The following is an 18,340-nucleotide window of genomic DNA, read 5'->3' as shown; positions in this document are numbered from 1 at the left end:
AGATTTTTTACCGTTTCGCAGAGATTTGAGTAAGGCGATTACACAAATTTTGCCCACCCCTAACTAAGACCTGGAGTTTAGAACAGATTCTCCCAGCATAGACGTCAAAGGCAAGGAATGATTCTTCTGCCAGACAAAAGGAATGGACCCTGGTCCTCAAAGACGAGAACTGCTTCTCCCTCATCCTCAACAATGAGAACTGGTTCTTCCAGCAGATAGCTGGACTGAACCCTGGTCTTTTGAGAACACCGCTCTGATTCCACGCACTAACAAAAGTATTTTTTTACCTCCAAGACCCATGGTACAAGACTGCAGCATAAGCCAATTAAAGACTATGAGACAGGTCTTCCTTTCTTTGAGTCCCTCGACTGGAACGCATCACCCCTGGGGTGCCACCAGTGGTATCACAGCCATGCCTAGCAATAAAGCATCGAAGAGCATCACCTTGGCACTGGCTCACTGTGGCTCTAAAACCACAGCGACGGCCTTGTTGATTCCGCCAGTTCAGCCCGACTCTGTCGTCTCTTATTGCAGAGTGTGGTAGACATGTGCACCATCCAAGGATGTAGCTATCAATTCATTTGCACCGAGGCCTGATTCTTGTTGTGTTTTCAAACCAAACAGAGGCTGGGAGGACAACTTCCTTGTTTACTCCGGTGCATCCATGCTACGCCTTGGACAGTTCTACTTTCAAACATAGACTTTGTTGAAAAGTTAGCTCTCTTTTGCCAGTAGTTACTCCGGACATTTATCACTGCACTGAGGTTGGTCTCTTGGTTGCCTAAAGAAGTAGAGCTATATGGTAGTTTCTGAGCTTTTGCTATCCGTGTCAAAAGAACGTATCTGAAACAGAAGTACTGTGAGAGCATAAACAATATTATACTTTCAAATGAGTATCTGGGCCTGTGTTCTTATTTCTCCTTCCAGCCTGTTGAACTCTGTGGGGATGAGAATGTCCTCTGTATTATGTACAGTTCCTAACTGCATACCTGTGATCCTGTGTTTGGATTTTGGGTTATGCTACACAGTAAATCTGTGCGCGTGTGTTGACCTGGCTCCATATTTGATCCGGATCGGTTCTGGACCTTGTCTTGAACCGGGAAGGGCACGCCAAGTGCACTCTCATAGTGACAGAGGACCACCATCCCTGCTGCAGGTTTCATGCATGGAGCACGGTTGTGGCTGTGTACAATGGTTGATGTATTATAGTGACTGGCCTGTCAGAAATGAATGCACGTTTACAGCCCCATTCATCGAACGTTCTGCTGCTCACTGTGAGCCTGGAATTCTGAGTGTGATGTTCATGTGCGCTAGGATTGATAGTGGTCAATGTAGGCCTGGGCGGTGAACTTCGCTCCGTTTGCGAAGTTTGCAAAGTTTTCTGTACTTCTTACTCCACGGAGTGCAGAAAACTCTGCTTGGCGATGTGCAGCGGAGGTTTTTTGCTGTTCGCGAATGGTAAGTTTGCGAACTGTCACTCAGGTAGAATTTCTACCTGAGCGGCAGGAATACCAGCACAAACTACAGTTCGCACTGCACTCCGCCACTTGCTGAACTTCATGGAGATTTTTTGTAACTTCGCAGAGTTTCGCGTAGCAAAACTCCACGAGTTACCCCAAGGCCTGGTTCCATGATCAAGTGATGCAGGTCTGCGGGTTTCATTTTGGAAGCTAACAGCCTTGACCATAAGACAAGATGGAGGAGAGGTTGCTTTCCGCCGACAGCATGTGTGTATCGCGGGCAGCTCGTAGATGGGAGGGGCTACAGTGGGGAGAGAGGAGACAGGCTTTCTTTAGAAGTGCCAGGGTCCTTCCTGATACATTGGGCTGTAAATTACTTCGGCTGCCATAGGTAAATGGCTTGTGGTGAGGGGGGGAGATACCTGCAGTGTTTGTTTTTGGGTAAAGGATCCTTTGAAGGGCCACAGATTCTGATCTCGGTGAGGAGGGGTCAGAAATAGCTGGCTGCAGCCTGCTCACACCTCTTGGTGCTTCTGCGCGGACACGCCCAGGGAGGCTGTCCAGCTGGGCAGAGCAGCATTGTAGAGAATGGTCAGGTCTGGAAGGTGGTCAGGGCCGGACACATGAAAATGGACCCAACCCAAGCTAGTTCCAAGGAAGCCGACCTGAAATACACGTCTTCCATCTGTGACATTGGCATAAAGATCAATCAATCAATCAGGCGTTTGTTAAGCGCGACTACTCACCCGTAAGGGACTCCAGGCACTGGGATGGAAGCACAAGACCTACCTGTGTTCATTGCTCTGATCTCTTCTCCTGAGGAGACGTGACACACATATCTCTACAACGGATGCATTAGTCTACTGAGCTATCTCACCGGAGGCCTGCAATCTCTATAATAATCCAGGTCATGGATTGAATTATTAGCCTATATGTGCCCCCAGGCCTACAGAGACTTTGACGAGAAGCTCCCTGAGCAGAACAGCAACTGCAAACCCCACATCTGCAATCATATGTAAGGCCTACTTCACCCAAACCACAGCATTACTAATAAGTAGACCCAGGCGAAATTTCCTTTATGCCGGCATAATTTTGCATAATTTCACGTTATACTTGTTTCATGAAATTTTCTATATTAAGCTATTAAGCAATGTAGCGTAATTATGCACTTTTGCAGGAAGAAACTCAGAAGAAGCGCATGGGAAAACTGTGTTCGACCAGACGTAGTGCCTGCTGTTTGCAGCACTGAGGTTATTTGGACGGGACACACACGTCATGCTAAACTTTAGCACCAAATGCTGATTTTGCATTTTGTGTAACTAGGCATAGTTTTGCTTCATTTTTCAAATAATTATGCGAAAGCAAGTTGCTCAAATTTTGCACACCCCTACAAATAAAAAGACATTTCGGGTGATATGTATATATGACATCCATGGTTTCGGATGAACAACTCTATATATGCCTTTTGTGAATCACAATGTTGCACGGTACACTTTGGGGGTGATTGCGGGTGTGCAGAGTCCCCCCACTAGACTCGGTTCCCCTGCTTGAGCCCAGAAGAGGCTGAGAGGTGCCCAGGCCTGCAGCCTGCCTGCGTCTGCAAACATGAATGCGCGTATCCTGGCTACAGGGTATTTGAAACCCCTCCACGCTCACCGAATCCCCATTATTTGTGAGAAAGGCTCAGTCTGGGGTAATCTTTGAGACTCTTGTCGGAGGAGACCAGTCCAGATCCCTTCACTCCACTGATGCCCTCCTGTTGCCTAGTGAACGGCAAAGGTGCTGCTCTGTTGTGCTTCGAGGCTGACTGTGTGAAGCACCAACAGAAAGTAAACATGGGTTAAAGGCAAGTGTGACTGCTCACAACACACACCCACAGATTGTGTTTACTCTCTAAATACTGGGTTCCACATCTCTGGTTGAAAAACTGCCCCTTTCAGCCAATCCTCAACTCAGTTACATTGATCTGTAGAAAACGTACGATTTACAAAAAGGCAATTAAACCGAAAATAGTTTTTCATTTAATAGTGATTATATCAGCTTGTTGTTTTTGTAAAATAGGCCTGTTGCATTTCAGTGAGGAATATTAGATGGCCTGACATTTCTTCCAGTGACATCACTTCCTGTGAGTCATGAACTACATATGCTAATTAGTTCCCCACCTATTTTTCGCAGGACTTGTGCCTAGAATGCCCGATTTTTAAGTGGCTTACATTCAGATATTCAAAACAGGTTCCCAACAAATGAAAAGCTGCTTCTTTCTATGGGTGAATTTCCTAGCACAGCAGACAGGTGTTCAACATTTCGTTAACCATTCCAAGAAGCAAGACACCAGCCATGTATTCGAGGGTTGCAGGAGAGAGAGGGACAACCCATCAATAAAGGGACATTTAAAGTCACCTCAAAGTTCTGTAGCCTTTTAAACAAACTCGGCCCTCTGACGCTCTCCTCGAGGGCCAGCCAAAGAGGCGGACTTTATCCTTTGATAGAAAACAGGGGTAGAGGCCATTCCGACCACTGGACGAGCCAAACGTCACTCAGAATGCAATGCTACATTCATGCCAAACAAGGCCAACCGCACAGAACCCTAAGCCAAGGGCAGCCAGACTCAGGAAGTGCCACGAGGCCCTGCTAATGGCAGAAGGGCGCTAGAACATAACACAGCCGGCGCATCAGACGAGTACCGCCGTGGAGCGGCTTGCATCCCGGCTCCCCCCTCCGCCTTGTGTGTTACCACGCACCCTCCTGCAGGGAGATCGACCCGGCGCACACACAACAATCACACTTCGATTTGTGCAACTCTCGCAGGAGAGAAACGAGCAATTACTGGGAAAGTAAGCTCTCGGCTCGGATAATGGCCCCTGCTTGGTGCCCGCTTCCAAGCAGGAGAAGCAGCGGGCAGGGCCACTCTAGGCCCCCACCTGCCTGCCTCCCACTCTCCGCCGCTCATTGGCTGCCTGTTGTGATTTAAAGAGCTCATGCTTCACTCCGATTGGTCCCCGGCCGCACATTACTGCTCACCTGGTGTCAACATTTCCTCTCGCAGCGCATCCATCACTGGGAGTTTTCTTTCGCTGCGCCTCGCTCCCCGCCCTCTCCTGTTCACCCTCCAGCCTCTTGCGCACTCTCTCTCTCTGACTACAGCATCCCTCCCCTCCTCCACCTGCTCCTCATTTCAGCTGCATTCTCCTTTCACGCTCCCCATCCGCCTCCCCACCCACACCTGTTGATAAAGGCAGCCTAAACTACCTACGACGGGGCCAGGGGTCAGCAACCAGCCCCCACACGTGTGAGAAGCCCCAGGGATTCGCTGCGCTGGTCTAGAGTGACGAGGCGCGCGCTACATTTAGACTATGTGATCACCGTGGCTAGGAGCTAGGCTCCTCCCCAGTCCCATCACCTACTCCTGACTGGAAGGATCCGACTGTTTACCTCGTGGGACAGAGAGCCATAATCCGGCGGCTGCACATCTAGCGTTAATCCCGTGACCCCGTGCAGCCCCACCTGCTCTGGAAATCTGTGCTGCCAGAGTGGGAAAGATCACCTCCTGCTTCCGGCCGGTAATCTGCCGGATTAGTGAGCAGGCTGCCAGGTTGAAGAGGGCGAGTGCTATCAACGAGCTGCACTCTCCGCTGAGCTGCAATCTGCGCTCTCCGCTGAGCTGCAATCTGCACTCTCCGCTGAGCTGCAATCTGGACTCGCCACTGAGCTGCAATCTGCCCTCTCCGCTGAGCTGCAATCTGCCCTCTCCGCTGAGCTGTAAACTGCACTCTCCACTGAGCTGCAATCTGCCCTCTCCGCTGAGCTGTAAACTGCACTCACCGCCGAGCTGCAAGCTGCACTCTCCGCTGAGCTGCAAGCTGCACTCACCGCCGAGCTGCAATCTGCACTCGCCGCTGAGCTGCAATCTGGACTCGTTACCGAGGCGTTATCTGGACTCGCCCCTGAGCTGCAATCTGGACTAGCCGCCGAGCTGCAATCTGCACTCGCCGCTGAGCTGCAATCTGCACTCGCCGCTGAGCTGCAATCTGCACTCGCCGCTGAGCTGCAATCTGGACTCGTTACCGAGGCGATATCTGGACTCGCCCCTGAGCTGCAATCTGGACTAGCCCCGAGCTGCAATCTGCACTCGCCGCTGAGCTGCAAGCTGCACTCGCCGTTGAGCTGCAAGCTGCACTCGCCGTTGAGCTGCAAGCTGCACTCGCCGCAAGCTGCACTCGCCGCTGAGCTGCAATCTGCACTCGCCGCTGAGCTGCAATCTGCACTCGCCGCTGAGCTGCAATCTGCACTCGCCGCTGAGCTGCAATCTGCACTCGCCGCTGAACTGCAATCTGCACTCGCCGCTGAACTGCAATCTGCACTCGCCGCTGAGCTGCAATCTGCACTCTCCGCTGAGCTGCAATCTGCACTCTCCGCTGAGCTGCAATCTGCACTCTCCGCTGAGATGCAATCTGCACTCTCCGCTGAGCTGCAATCTGCCATCTCCGCTGAGCTGCAATCTGCCCTCTCCGCTGAGCTGTAAACTGCACTCACCGCCGAGCTGCAAGCTGCACTCTCCGCTGAGCTGCAAGCTGCACTCACCGCCGAGCTGCAATCTGCACTCGCCGCTGAGCTGCAATCTGGACTCGTTACCGAGGCGTTATCTGGACTCGCCCCTGAGCTGCAATCTGGACTAGCCGCCGAGCTGCAATCTGCACTCGCCGCTGAGCTGCAATCTGCACTCGCCGCTGAGCTGCAATCTGCACTCGCCGCTGAGCTGCAATCTGCACTCGCCGCTGAGCTGCAATCTGCACTCGCCGCTGAGCTGCAATCTGCACTCGCCGCTGAGCTGCAATCTGCACTCGCCGCTGAGCTGCAATCTGCACTCGCCGCTGAGCTGCAAGCTGCACTCTCCGTTGAGCTGCAAGCTGCACTCGCCGTTGAGCTGCAAGCTGCACTCGCCGTTGAGCTGCAAGCTGCACTCGCCGCTGAGCTGCAAGCTGCACTCGCCGCTGAGCTGCAATCTGCACTCGCAGCTGAGCTGCAATCTGCACTCGCCGCTGAGCTGCAATCTGCACTGGCCGCTGAACTGCAATCTGCACTCGCGCTGAGCTGCAATCTGCACTCGCCGCTGAGCTGCAATCTGCACTCTCCGCTGAGCTGCAATCTGGACTCGCCACTGAGCTGCAATCTGCACTCGCCGCTGAGCTGCTATCCGCACTCGCCGCTGAGCTGCAATCTGCACTCGCTTCAAAGCTGCAATCTGCACTTGCACATACGCACATATGCACATACGCAGGCGGTGGCAGGTATATGATGCACATACGCAGGCGGTGCCAGGTATATGATGCACATACGCAGGCGGTACCAGGTATATGATGCACATACGCAGGCGGTACCAGGTATATGATGCATATACGCAGGCGGTACCAGGTATATGATGCACATACGCAGGCGGTACCAGTTATGTGATGCACATACGCAGGCGGTACCAGGTATATGATGCACATACGCAGGCGGTACCAGGTATATGATGCACATACGCAGGCGGTACCAGGTATATGATGCACATACGCAGGCGGTACCAGGTATATGATGCACATACGCAGGCGGTACCAGGTATATGATGCACATACGCAGGCGGTACCAGGTGTATGATGCACATACGCAGGCAGTACCAGGTGTATGATGCACATACGCAGGCGGTACCAGGTATATGATGCACATACGCAGGCGGTACCAGGTATATGATGCACATACGCATGCGGTACCAGGTATATGATGCACATACGCAGGCGGTACCAGGTATATGATGCACATACGCAGGCGGTACCAGGTATATGATGCACATATGCAGGCGGTACCAGGTGTATGATGCACATACGCAGGCAGTACCAGGTGTATGATGCACATACGCAAGCAGTACCAGGTATATGATGCACATACGCAGGTGGTACCAGGTATATGATGCACATACGCAGGCTGTACCTGGTACATGATGCACATACGCAGGCGGTACCAGGTACATGATGCACATACGCAGGCGGTACCAGGTATATGATGCACATACACAGGCGGTACCAGGTATATGATGTACATATGCAGGCGGTACCAGGTATATGATGCACATACACAGGCGGTACCAGGTATATGATGCATATACACAGGCGGTATCAGGTATATGATGCACATACGCAGGCGGTACCAGGTGTATGATGCACATACATGGGTGGTACAAGGTGTGTGATGTACATACACTGGTGGTATCAGGTGCGTGATGCACATACACAGGCGGTACAAGATGCGTGATGCACATAAACAGGCGGTACCAGGTGTGTGATGCACATAAATAGGCAGTACCAATTGTGTGATACACATACACAGGCGGTACAAGGTGCGTGATGCACATGTACAGGAGGTACCAGGTGCGTGATGCACATACACAGGCTGTACAAGGTGTCTGATGCACATACATAGGCGGTACCAGGTGCGTGATGTACATACACAGGTGGTACCAGGTGCGTGATGCACATACACCGGCGGTACAACGTGCCGGATGCACATACATAGGCGGTTCCAGGTGAATGATGCACATTTACAGGAGTTACAAGGTGCGTGATGCACATACACAGGAGATACAAGGTGCATGATCCACATACATATGCGGTACCAGGAGCGTGACACAGGCGGTACCAGGTGCATGATGCTACTATAGTTTATTTTTTGTTCTGTAAGGAAAACCCGGTAAGTGTTCTACATGGACTAGCCACTTGGTAAAGTTTTAAAACCTAACTGCCAAGTGGTCCTACGTCAGCCAGTCCTTACTTCGGAACCAACATCATTTTGAGTGCTGAAACTTTGAATCACATAATGACATTGTTAACAGCAAAACTACAACCCTCAAAATACAACATGCGGAACCAAAGCCAGGACTCGCTGATAGGATCAAATGCTATGCGCTCTACGAAGCTCATAAACATAAACATAATACGCTCCAGTGAGATGAGATGTTTGTCCACAATAAGGCATTTAGAGGATTCTAAAGCAGCCAGGCGCTGTACAGAGCCATACATATTCTACTGCAATGTATGCTGAACACTGTGGAACATACCATTATATTGCACTGTTTTCCTTTCTCATCTACACACCTGTCCTCCCACGCTCCCGCTCCCCTTCCATCCTGTCCCTATTGGTTCAAACTTGGAACGTTGGTTTGAAAGTTGAGGGATGATGCTTTCCATGAGACCGTGTTACAATTTGTTTTTGTTTTTGTTTTATACAGCGCTAGCCAGACCCAAAGGTATCAGAGTGCTTTACAAGTTATTTGAAAAGTTAATTCACTCTACACGCAAGGCTGTTTGTGGGTCACATCAGTCAAAAAGTATAAGACAATACAGCATAAGATAGCAGCATTAGCGACAGTTAACCCCTCCCATGCTGGTCTCGAGCTTAGCTCGTCATGAAGTACAGTTGAGCTGTACTCATGACGAGCTGAGCTCGTCACAGCCGTTGGAACGTTCGCAAGCGGGGCTAATTTCTCCGCTGTGCTGAAAGTTCTAAAAACGGGTGTGGCCGTGACGAGCTGAGCTCGTCATGAGGGCAGCTCTGCTGCGCCTCAAGCATGGGGGCACCACGCACTGCCCCCCTCCCCCCTGCACAGCGGGGGGAAAACACCCCCCAGCGAAGGGGTTAAAGACTTAACAAGTATGACGACCACAGCACATATCCTGGCAGTGTGGGGGGTTGGATCTTGGAAAATGTGGATCAGCTTGCGAGCGTGTTGCAGTAGTTGTTGAGTAGTATAGATTTGAGGATCCGTTTGAAGCAGGGAAGGGAGGAGTTGGAGAGGAGATCCTTAGGTGGTGAGTTCCAAATCTTAGGTGCACCCCTGCACCAGGGTTGATTTGTTCTTCAGATTCGGAGGTATGTCGAGAAGCGAGTTGGAGATTATAAGGGCCCAGCCTCCTCTAGCTCTAAATAGCTTACTTTCTAGCTATTTTGGGGTCTTTGTGTGAAGGGCCTGTGGGTGATACAAGCCGTCTTGAACATGTATCTTCCTTCCATGGGAAGCCAATGGAGACTCTTGAGGGCAGGTGAGATGTGATCAAACCATTTAATTCCTGTGAGGAGTCCGGCGGCCGCATTGAGAGTTGCTCTTAGGGGCGCATGGTGACTTTCTAGAGTTCCAAAGATGATGGCGTTGTTGTAATCAAGTCTCGAGAGGACTAGTGATTGCAGTACCATCTCGAGTGAGGGGCAAACACGGTTTGATTTTCTTGAAATGTTTTAGTGATAACAGCGCTCCTCCGGCCGAGCTGTCGATGTGCTCCTTTATTGACATGTTTTATCCATGGTGATACCCAACGACTTTATGAGTTAGAAAGTAAAAGAAAACATTTAAGGTACATCTTGTGGGGCTGGTGTTGGCTTAGTGACAGCTTTTGTTTTTTTATTTGTTAACTTCGATGTTCCAAATAGGACGTGAATCATCTCAGGACTGTGCTGTTGATAACAGTACGGTCCTTGAGGGTCTCAAGTAAAGCTGGATGATTTACTGTATCAAATGCCGAAGACAGGCTAAGTCGGATTAGATGCCAGAAGCCACCATCATCTAAAGTTCTGAGAATGCCAGAGATATATTGAGCAGAGCGGTTTCTGTGCCACAGCCTTTCTTGAATCCGGATTGGAGCGAGCCGCGGAGGTTGAATTCATCTATGTGTAGGTTGATCTGTGACAGGACGCACTCCTCCATTGCATTAGCTAGGAAAGGAAGGGTGGAGATTAGTTTGAGGTTGTTGAGGTCATTGGGGTCTGCCTCTTGTTTTTTGAGAATGGGTGTGACTTGGGATTCAGGTACGCGGCCTAAAGAGAGGCGTTGAGGATTTTGGTCCAGAAAGGAGAGATGATGTGGTTAGGGTTTTTACTAGGGTGAGTGGAGGGGGTCAGTGGTATGGGATTAGGGCTTTAGTATTTTGTGGTCTACTCCAGTTGGAAGTTGAATCTTAGGGGGGGTACGTGCAGATGTGTGTGTCACTGAAGTCGGAGGGCTGGGGCGACAGTCTAGTGTCATGGATGAGGGATTGTTAAATTTTCGCAACTTTTTCAAAGAGGATTAATCCAATAAAACTTTAATTCTTCCTGCATGTTGAGCAAGCACCACGCTTCCCGGGGCAGGGGACGCCTTTTGGGATCATTGCTACTGTCTGTTAGTTTCACGCCTACGTGACAATGTCGTCACTTTGAGACCCTGCGATTAGGTACATGAAGCCTTATTATGGTGACAGTCCCCCTGGGGCACTGCACGTATCTGAACACAAGGGGCAGCCGAAATAACTGGTTTGACATTCTTAGGTTTGACAGTGGTGCATAATCAAATGTAACCAAATATATTCCAAGAGCAGAGAATGTACTGTTAGTGCGAGTTGAACAATAGTTGGAGAAAGTGCCCCTGGGGCACTGCCACGATCAGTCGCCCCGGGCTCCCTTCGGGCTGGTGCTGTGGTTTCCTCTCACTTACAATTAGACAGCAGCGTCTTCAAACCCTGAGTGCAGCACAGGCAGCACGGAGTGTGCGGGAGAGGCGTTAGGAGTGGCAGGGAACGGCGCGGCAGCCTATGCCGCGCATGCGCAGGTCGATCCCACGCTTCTGCTCGCCTCTGTGCAGCAGACACTGACACCTTGTTTATTAAATGAAATTGGAATAAATAATTCACATGCATCCGAATTACCGAAGATTATGAAATCAATAGCTGGCCGGCGTCCAGGGAGCAGGTGCAATAGAGACATCCGCTCTCCGGAAGGCTGTCAGCGTCAAGGCACGAGAGACTGCCGGGCAAAGAGGGGTGGGCAGAAACAGGAAGATATGGACAGCCGGGCAGAGACAGCCGGGCAGAGATACCCGGACAGAAACAGCCGGGCACAGACAGCCGGGCACAGACAGCCGGGCAGAGACAGCCGGACAGAAACAGACAGGCAAAGACAGAGACAGACGGACACAGACAGACGGACAGAGATAGCCAGACACAGACAGACAGAGAGAGCCGGACAAAGTCAGACGGGCACAGACAGATGGACAGAGACAGCCGGACAGAAACAGCAGACAGAAACAGATGGATACAGGCAGATGGACAGAGATAGCCAGACACAGAAAGACAGAGAAAGCCGGACAAAGACAGACGGTCAGAAACAGCTAGACAGAAACAGACGGGCACAGACAGCCGGGCACAGACAGCCAGGCACAGACAGCTGGACATGAACATCTGGACACATACAGCCGGACAAAGACGGCCAGAAACAGCTGGACTCAGACAGCCAAAGACAGACAGACATCTGGACACAAACATACGGATGAGGACCTCAACAGTCGTTTATTGATTCAATATACATTATAGATGACCAATTCCTGCAGCCCAAGCCATTCTTCTAGCTTTGAGGGCCTGAAAGAGCCTGCATTGTCACACTTGAGGAGTGTGATGGTTCGTAGTTGTGTTGGTACTAGCCCTGGCAGGGCTGCCCGTTAGTGGCAATGGGTGGCACAAGCAGCACTGGACTCCCCACTAGGGGCCTGGTGCTTATTTTATTTACAAATTAAGCACTGGAAAGACAGCTGGGTAGAGATAACTGGACAAGGACAAAGGCAGACGGGCAGAGACAGCTGGGCATAGACAGCCGGGCAGAGACAACCAGACAAAGACTGATGCATTGACAGCTGGATATAGACAGCAAGACAGAGAGAGATGGTAAAGACAGTTGGGCATAGACAGCCGCACAAATGCAGATGGCCTGAAAAGGCTGGACAGTGGACACAGACAGCTGGACAAAGACGGATGGGCAGGGACAGTCGGACAGAGACAAATCAGCAGAGACATCTGGACAGAGAGAGCTGGACAAAGACAGATGGCAGAGACAGCCAGGCCTAAACAGCTGGCACAGATAGCAGGACATAGACAGCTGGGCAGAGACAGATGGCATAGACAGCCGGGCAGAGCCAGCTAAAGAATGTCTGTCAGAGACAGGAGGGCACATACAGCCAGGCAGAGACAACTCTGACAAAATGTCAGAGAAGTCTGGGCATAGACAGACGGGCACACACCGACTGACAGAGACTGCAGAGCACAGCCAACTGGACAGACATTTGCGAGCAGAGACCCCCGGGCAGAAACTGATGGGCAGAAAGATGGCTTAGTCGAAATAGCTAATGGGCAGTTAATAAACAGAGCGAGAGTACCTGAATACAGGAAAGGGGAGGGGATATTATGTATGGTAATTATAAACAACAACATTTATCAGATTAATAACAATAAAGTTTGTATACTGTGCTTCTTCATATCCTACTAATGCTGCTCCGAAACTCAGTGAAAAACCCGAGTTATGATTGCCACAACTTAAAGCATCTTTACTAAATATTCGGGTAGGCGGGGGAATTTCGGAGGGTCAAAATTTTCAATTCTGGCTCTTATCCCTATGTCTAAATTCGACTATTTCAAATTAATTCCAACCAGAATGGGGAATAACACATGGATTTGGGAATACTGGGTCCAATTCTGCATGTTTTCCCTCCTTTTCGAGAGAAATCACAGCTATATCACCCACACTTGCACCGTGCTTGGAGTAGGTGGTAAAGAGAAGCGGGGCTGTTTTCAGCCCGTATGCAAGTGGCAGGAGAGGTGAGATCCGCTGACAGAGGCCCCACCTGCTGTCTTTGAGGGTGGGAAGGGCAGATCACAGCAGCTGCCACAGCCCCTGCTGTTTCACGCAACCCTCTGTGTACCGGGTCCCAAATTATCGAGCCTGTGGGACCTGTAATTACAGACAGAGACAGACAATGATATGAAATTATTTCCATTTCGGCAGATAGTTACTCTTTCGCAACAGTTATGGATATCCCGTCCAGAGAAACATAAACTCTGTGAACACGGGGCAGGGAGGGCAGAGGAGGGCTGTTAGAGGCCCAGTCTATCGGTCTGAAGTCTAACTGAGACTAAACTTAAGTTAAACTGAGACAAAAGCCTGACTTTACTACTTGTAAATGCCCTTTGTGAATACCGAAAGTTGTAAAGTTCGACTTTCCTGTCAGTTTACCTTAGTGAGTTGGGCCCACAGTAAAAGTGCCACCAGACCCTCTGAGTGATTTGCAGTGCTTTTACTAAGGGCGAGGCTAGACGAGCCCGCCTTTAGGGGCCAGCCCCCCGGCCCACGCACCCCATTCGTGCAGGGTAGCCGGTCGTCCACCCTATGGGAGGCGACCGGGTAGAGGAAGTCCTTCCGGGGGAGCGGTGACGCGTTTCCGGCGCAGGCGGGGTCAGAGGACGTGACCTATATAGGTCACTTTCGCAATTCGGTCGGCCTCTTTCCTCGCCTGCGCACGGACCTGCTCGCACCTTCTGCCCCCACCTCTTGTATCCCCAGGCTCGGTAGCCTGTTTTTGGTTTAATCTTTAATCAGTGTCCCGATCTGTTAGATTCCCCTGCCCCATAGTCAATCCGGCCCCACTTCCATCGTACTATCGGAGGAATTGAGGCGGCTGTCCGGGAAGGCGTGAGAGGAGTGCGAGCTTGCCCGTGCGGAACACGGAGAACAGAGTCGGGGCGGCAGCGACCAGCGCGACAGGTAAGGGGTGTAGCTCACGGGGCTGCAGACTTGGGTGGGCCTCGGGGTTCGCCCGGCATACTGGTTGTTTTGTTGGTGTCCCTGGGGCCTGTACAAGCTGTGGCGATCTTTTGTTTCAGGTTCCGCTGAGCTCTGATTCCACCCCCCTTACCTGCCGCCTGGGGTGCGTGCCGCGAGGGCGGGTAGGGGTTTGCCGGGTTGTTCAGCGGGCGGGAAGGTTGCCGGGCTGTTCAGCGGGCGGGGAGGACAAGTGGCACTTTTTCCCGTGCGCGATAAAGGAGGGCAAATACTGTTATCGTTATTCAGCGGGCGGGAGGGCAATCAGTGTTTTTCCCGCGCAATCAATTTGAGGGCAATATGCCGCCTAAAGGCTTGCAGCAGAAACGGAAGGGGAAAGACCCGGAGGTAGCGCAGCTACTCAAGGCGCTGCTCGCAAAATTCGATGGTCCCGAAGAAAGTAGTGAGGAGGAGGGGGAGCTTCCTGAGCCCGAGGTTGAGCCTGAAGTGGTCGTAGAGCGCCCACGGAGGCCAGGTGTTCCCCCTAGGGCCGCTTTCCCTCCTTTGAGCAAGAAAGCTAAGGTTCAGAAGCAAGGCGGGAGGGGTAAGAGCAAGAAAGCCGGAGGCCGGCCTTCGACGCAACCTAGGGAGGTCCCTCTTGAGCCTGATGTTTTAATTGTACCACCCCCTAGGCAGCCTGAATTACCGCCAGCTGCACCTGGTAATCCCCAGGGCAATCCGGGGACGCCCCCCCCCTGTTGGCCCACCGGAGGATAAAACAGGGGCGATTTTGGAAGAAATTCGTGGGGCATTAGCGGCCCTTGCGCCGGTCCCAGTCACTGGGGGGGGTGGGCATCCACCTGATACAGTAGCACCAGGGGCGCCCATACCAGTTCCCCCTTCGCCCCCCTTGCCGGCAGCACCAGTACCAGTGTCTCCCCTCCCGGGGGGCGCAGCTTCGGGCCCGCTCATTGAGATATTGGGGGCACTTAAAGCATTGTCAGCAGGTCCTAAGGAGCAGGGTGGAGGGGGGGTGGGGACAACGCCGGTGGCGGTAGCCCCCCCCCTCCGCGTCAGGGACAGTAGGGGCCACCGCAGCAGTCGCGCCATGGGCGGCAAGTGCATCTGAGGATCCCACTCTTAGCGAGATTAGGGCTCAATTGGCGTTACTGGTCAAGGAGCGGTGGACCATTGGGCAGTTAGGTCAACATGCCACCGCATCAGGGACGGTCGGTCCCGCGTCTTCAGGAGGTAAGCCTGAGGGCCCGAGTGTTTTGTCTACCAGTGGGCTTAAGGCCGTGGGGGGGGGCAGGGTTATGTGTTATCTAAACCTGGCCGCTTGGCTACCCATGTACCACTGGAGACTAAAGAGAAGATATGGAAAGGGGAATATGTGGATTTGTTTTCTCTCATTCGTCCCAAAAGGTGGGAGGTGGAGTATAAAGATAAAGATGGTAAGGACAGCGCTTCTAAGGAGAGGAGGCCGAGAGTGGAGGAGTCCATTACAAACTGGCTTTTTGGTTTTCAGGTTTTCATGACAGTGTTGATTGAAAAGAAGCCAGAGCTGGCTGCGTCCTTGGTTTATTATCAGCATAAGATTTTGAAGGCACATGCAACTCATGGTGGTTCTGCTTGGTTAGACTACGATAGGGACTTTAGATGGGAAAAGGTACAGGATCCTGACATAGGGTGGGACCAGGTAGAGGTGAATGCTTGGCTTGAAAGCGTAAATGGTAGCAAGTCAGCGGGGTTCCAACCAGCCAGGCAGCCCTTTCGGACTTCGCAGGGGGGAGCCGGGGAAAAAAGAGGGACTTGTTGGGCCTTTAACAGGAAGTCATGCACCTGGCCACCAGATAAGTGTAAGTTCAAGCATGTGTGCTCCTATTGCGGGCATCCCTCCCACCCTGAGTTCAAGTGCATTAAAAAATCCAAAGAAAAGGGAGGCGGGGGTAAAGACATCAAGCCCCCTCAGCCTTGAATTGCCCACTCCTGTGGACATTGGGAGACTGGTTTATTGGCTGAACCAGTATCCTGACCGATTAGCAGCCGAGTTATTGTACCTAGGTTTTTCTGAAGGTTTTCGCATTGTCTGAGCTGGGATGGGGCAGTGAGATAAATAACGGTGATGGATCAAGCCCTGATCTTTGGACTGGGTAAGAGTGGTCTGCTTAATTCAGACACTCTGTTCATCACCACCCCCTTTTCTGTATCGGTTTTCGCATCCCAGCGCAGGACGTTCCCCCTGTTCACTATTGCAATAATTTACTGTCAGCACGTGCTCAGCCGGCTGTGGTCAAGGCCAAAATTGATAAAGAACTGGGTTTGGGGAGGGTAGATGGCCCCTTTCTGACACCCCCCCCTGCCTGGTTATGTGTGTTCTCCTTTAGGTGTGGTCCCCAAGAAGGACCCTGGTCAGTTTAGGATGATACATAATCTGTCGGCGCCCAGAGGGGCCTCAGTGAACGATGCAATTGACCCTGCCCTGTGTTCAGTTAATTATGCATCATTTGATGCCGCTCTACAGAAGTTGAGGGACCTGGGCCCAGGAGCCATCATGGCAAAAACGGACATAGAATCTGCCTTTCGCCTTTTGCCAGTGCACCCGGAAGATTATCACTTGTTAGGTTTTCAGTTGGATGGCAAGTTTTATTATGACCGGTGTATGCCTATGGGGTGTGCAGTATCTTGCCGATATTTTGAGACTTTTAGCTCAATGCTTCACTGGCTATTTTCATATAGGTCTGGTTACAAAGGAGTCGTGCATTATTTAGATGACTTTATGGTGATGGGGCCAGCGGCTTCCGCGGATTGTGAGCAGGCTTTGAAACAGCTAGTGGCTATGTTTCACGAGTTCAAGATACCCCTGGCCCCTGGTAAGACAGTTGGCCCGGCGACATGTATGTCATTTTTGGGCATAGAGATTGACTCAGTGGCTGGCGAGTGCAGGTTGCCCCATGATAAGGTTCAGGCCTTTTCTGAGGCCATTGAGGTAGCATTGTCTTCTACTAAAGTGACTCTACATCAGTTACAGGTACTAGTTGGTCAGCTGAATTTCGCCCTGAGAATCATTCCTATGGGGCGCCCGTTCTCGAGGTCTATTGCAAGAGCTATGGTAGGCCTGTCCCAGAAGCACCACAGGGTTCGCCTCAGGGCTGAGGTGAAAAATGACTTGAGAGTGTGGCTGAGTTTCCTGTCAAACTTTAATGGTTCTGTTGTCTGGCCGACACCGGCAGTATCTAACAAGGAGTTGGGATTGTTCACGGATGCGGCTGGGAGCATCGGTTTTGGGGCAATCTTGGGCTCACGGTGGTGTGGGGCTGAATGGCCACGTGAGTGGCATGAGAGTGGGCTGACTAAGAACATTGCATTTCTAGAATTGTTCCCGATCTTGGTAGCGGTGAGCATTTGGGCAGAGCACTTCAGGAATAGATGGGTGATCTTTTGGTCTGACAACATGGCAGTGGTGGAAGCGATTAACAGGCAGGGGGCTACGTGTGCGCACGTCTTGAGATTGCTGAAGCGGCTAGTGTTGGAGTGTCTGAAGTTGAATTTGACGTTCAGGGCTGCGCACATTCCGGGCGTTGATAACCACGCTGCTGATGCCTTGTCTCGTTCCAAGTTACAGGAGTTCAGGAAGTTCCACCCAGAAGCGGAGGACGAGATGACAGTGTTTCCCCCATCACTGTGGAGGATTGGAGCCCCGCTCTAGCGGGGCTGGTAGGTGCCTCATTGAGTGGCCGCACTCGGGCTGGGTATCAACAGTGTTTTTTGAATTACAGGTGCCTGGTTCAGGAGGCGGGCAATACAAACTGGTTTTCCGATCAAGCCATGTATTCTTTCTTGCAGCGCATCAGGGATCAGGGCAGGTCTCTCTCTTATGCTAGGGCTCATATTTCAGCAGTGGGGTTCTTTGCAAGATTAGCGGGTTCACATGATCCTGGGTCATCCTTTGTAGTCAAGACAGCTTTATCGGGTTGGGCCAAGCTAGAGGGGCCTAAGCGGGATTGCAGACGCCCTTTAGATGTGAGGACTTTGGGGGATATCCTGAGGGTATTGCCTTTGCTCTGCACCTCAGCATATGAGGGCAGGCTCTTTGCAGCTGTGTTTTCCTTGGCATTTTATGGTGCCTTCCGCCTGGGAGAGATTGTGGGGTCGTCCCGTAATGATCAGGAGGGTGGGATCCAGTTTAAGGACACGAGGTTTGAGCACGGTGACCTGGTGGTGATCCTTACGAAATCCAAGACTGACCAGGCAGGGAAGGGGGCGGTGATTCACTTGCGCCCCGCGCTGGGATC

General features: G+C 51.6%; 1 protein-coding gene across 2 annotated transcripts in view; it reads right to left on the bottom strand.

Annotated features, from left to right (window-relative positions):
- CADM4 (cell adhesion molecule 4) overlaps positions 1–18,340 on the bottom strand; it is a 1,184,622-nt gene that overhangs the window by 884,339 nt on the left and 281,943 nt on the right. The window lies entirely within an intron of this gene.

This window comes from Lissotriton vulgaris, chromosome 7 (genome assembly GCF_964263255.1).
Source record: "Lissotriton vulgaris chromosome 7, aLisVul1.2, whole genome shotgun sequence".
Classification (NCBI taxonomy): Eukaryota; Metazoa; Chordata; class Amphibia; order Caudata; family Salamandridae; genus Lissotriton; species Lissotriton vulgaris.
This window is presented reverse-complemented; position numbering and strand designations above follow the sequence as displayed.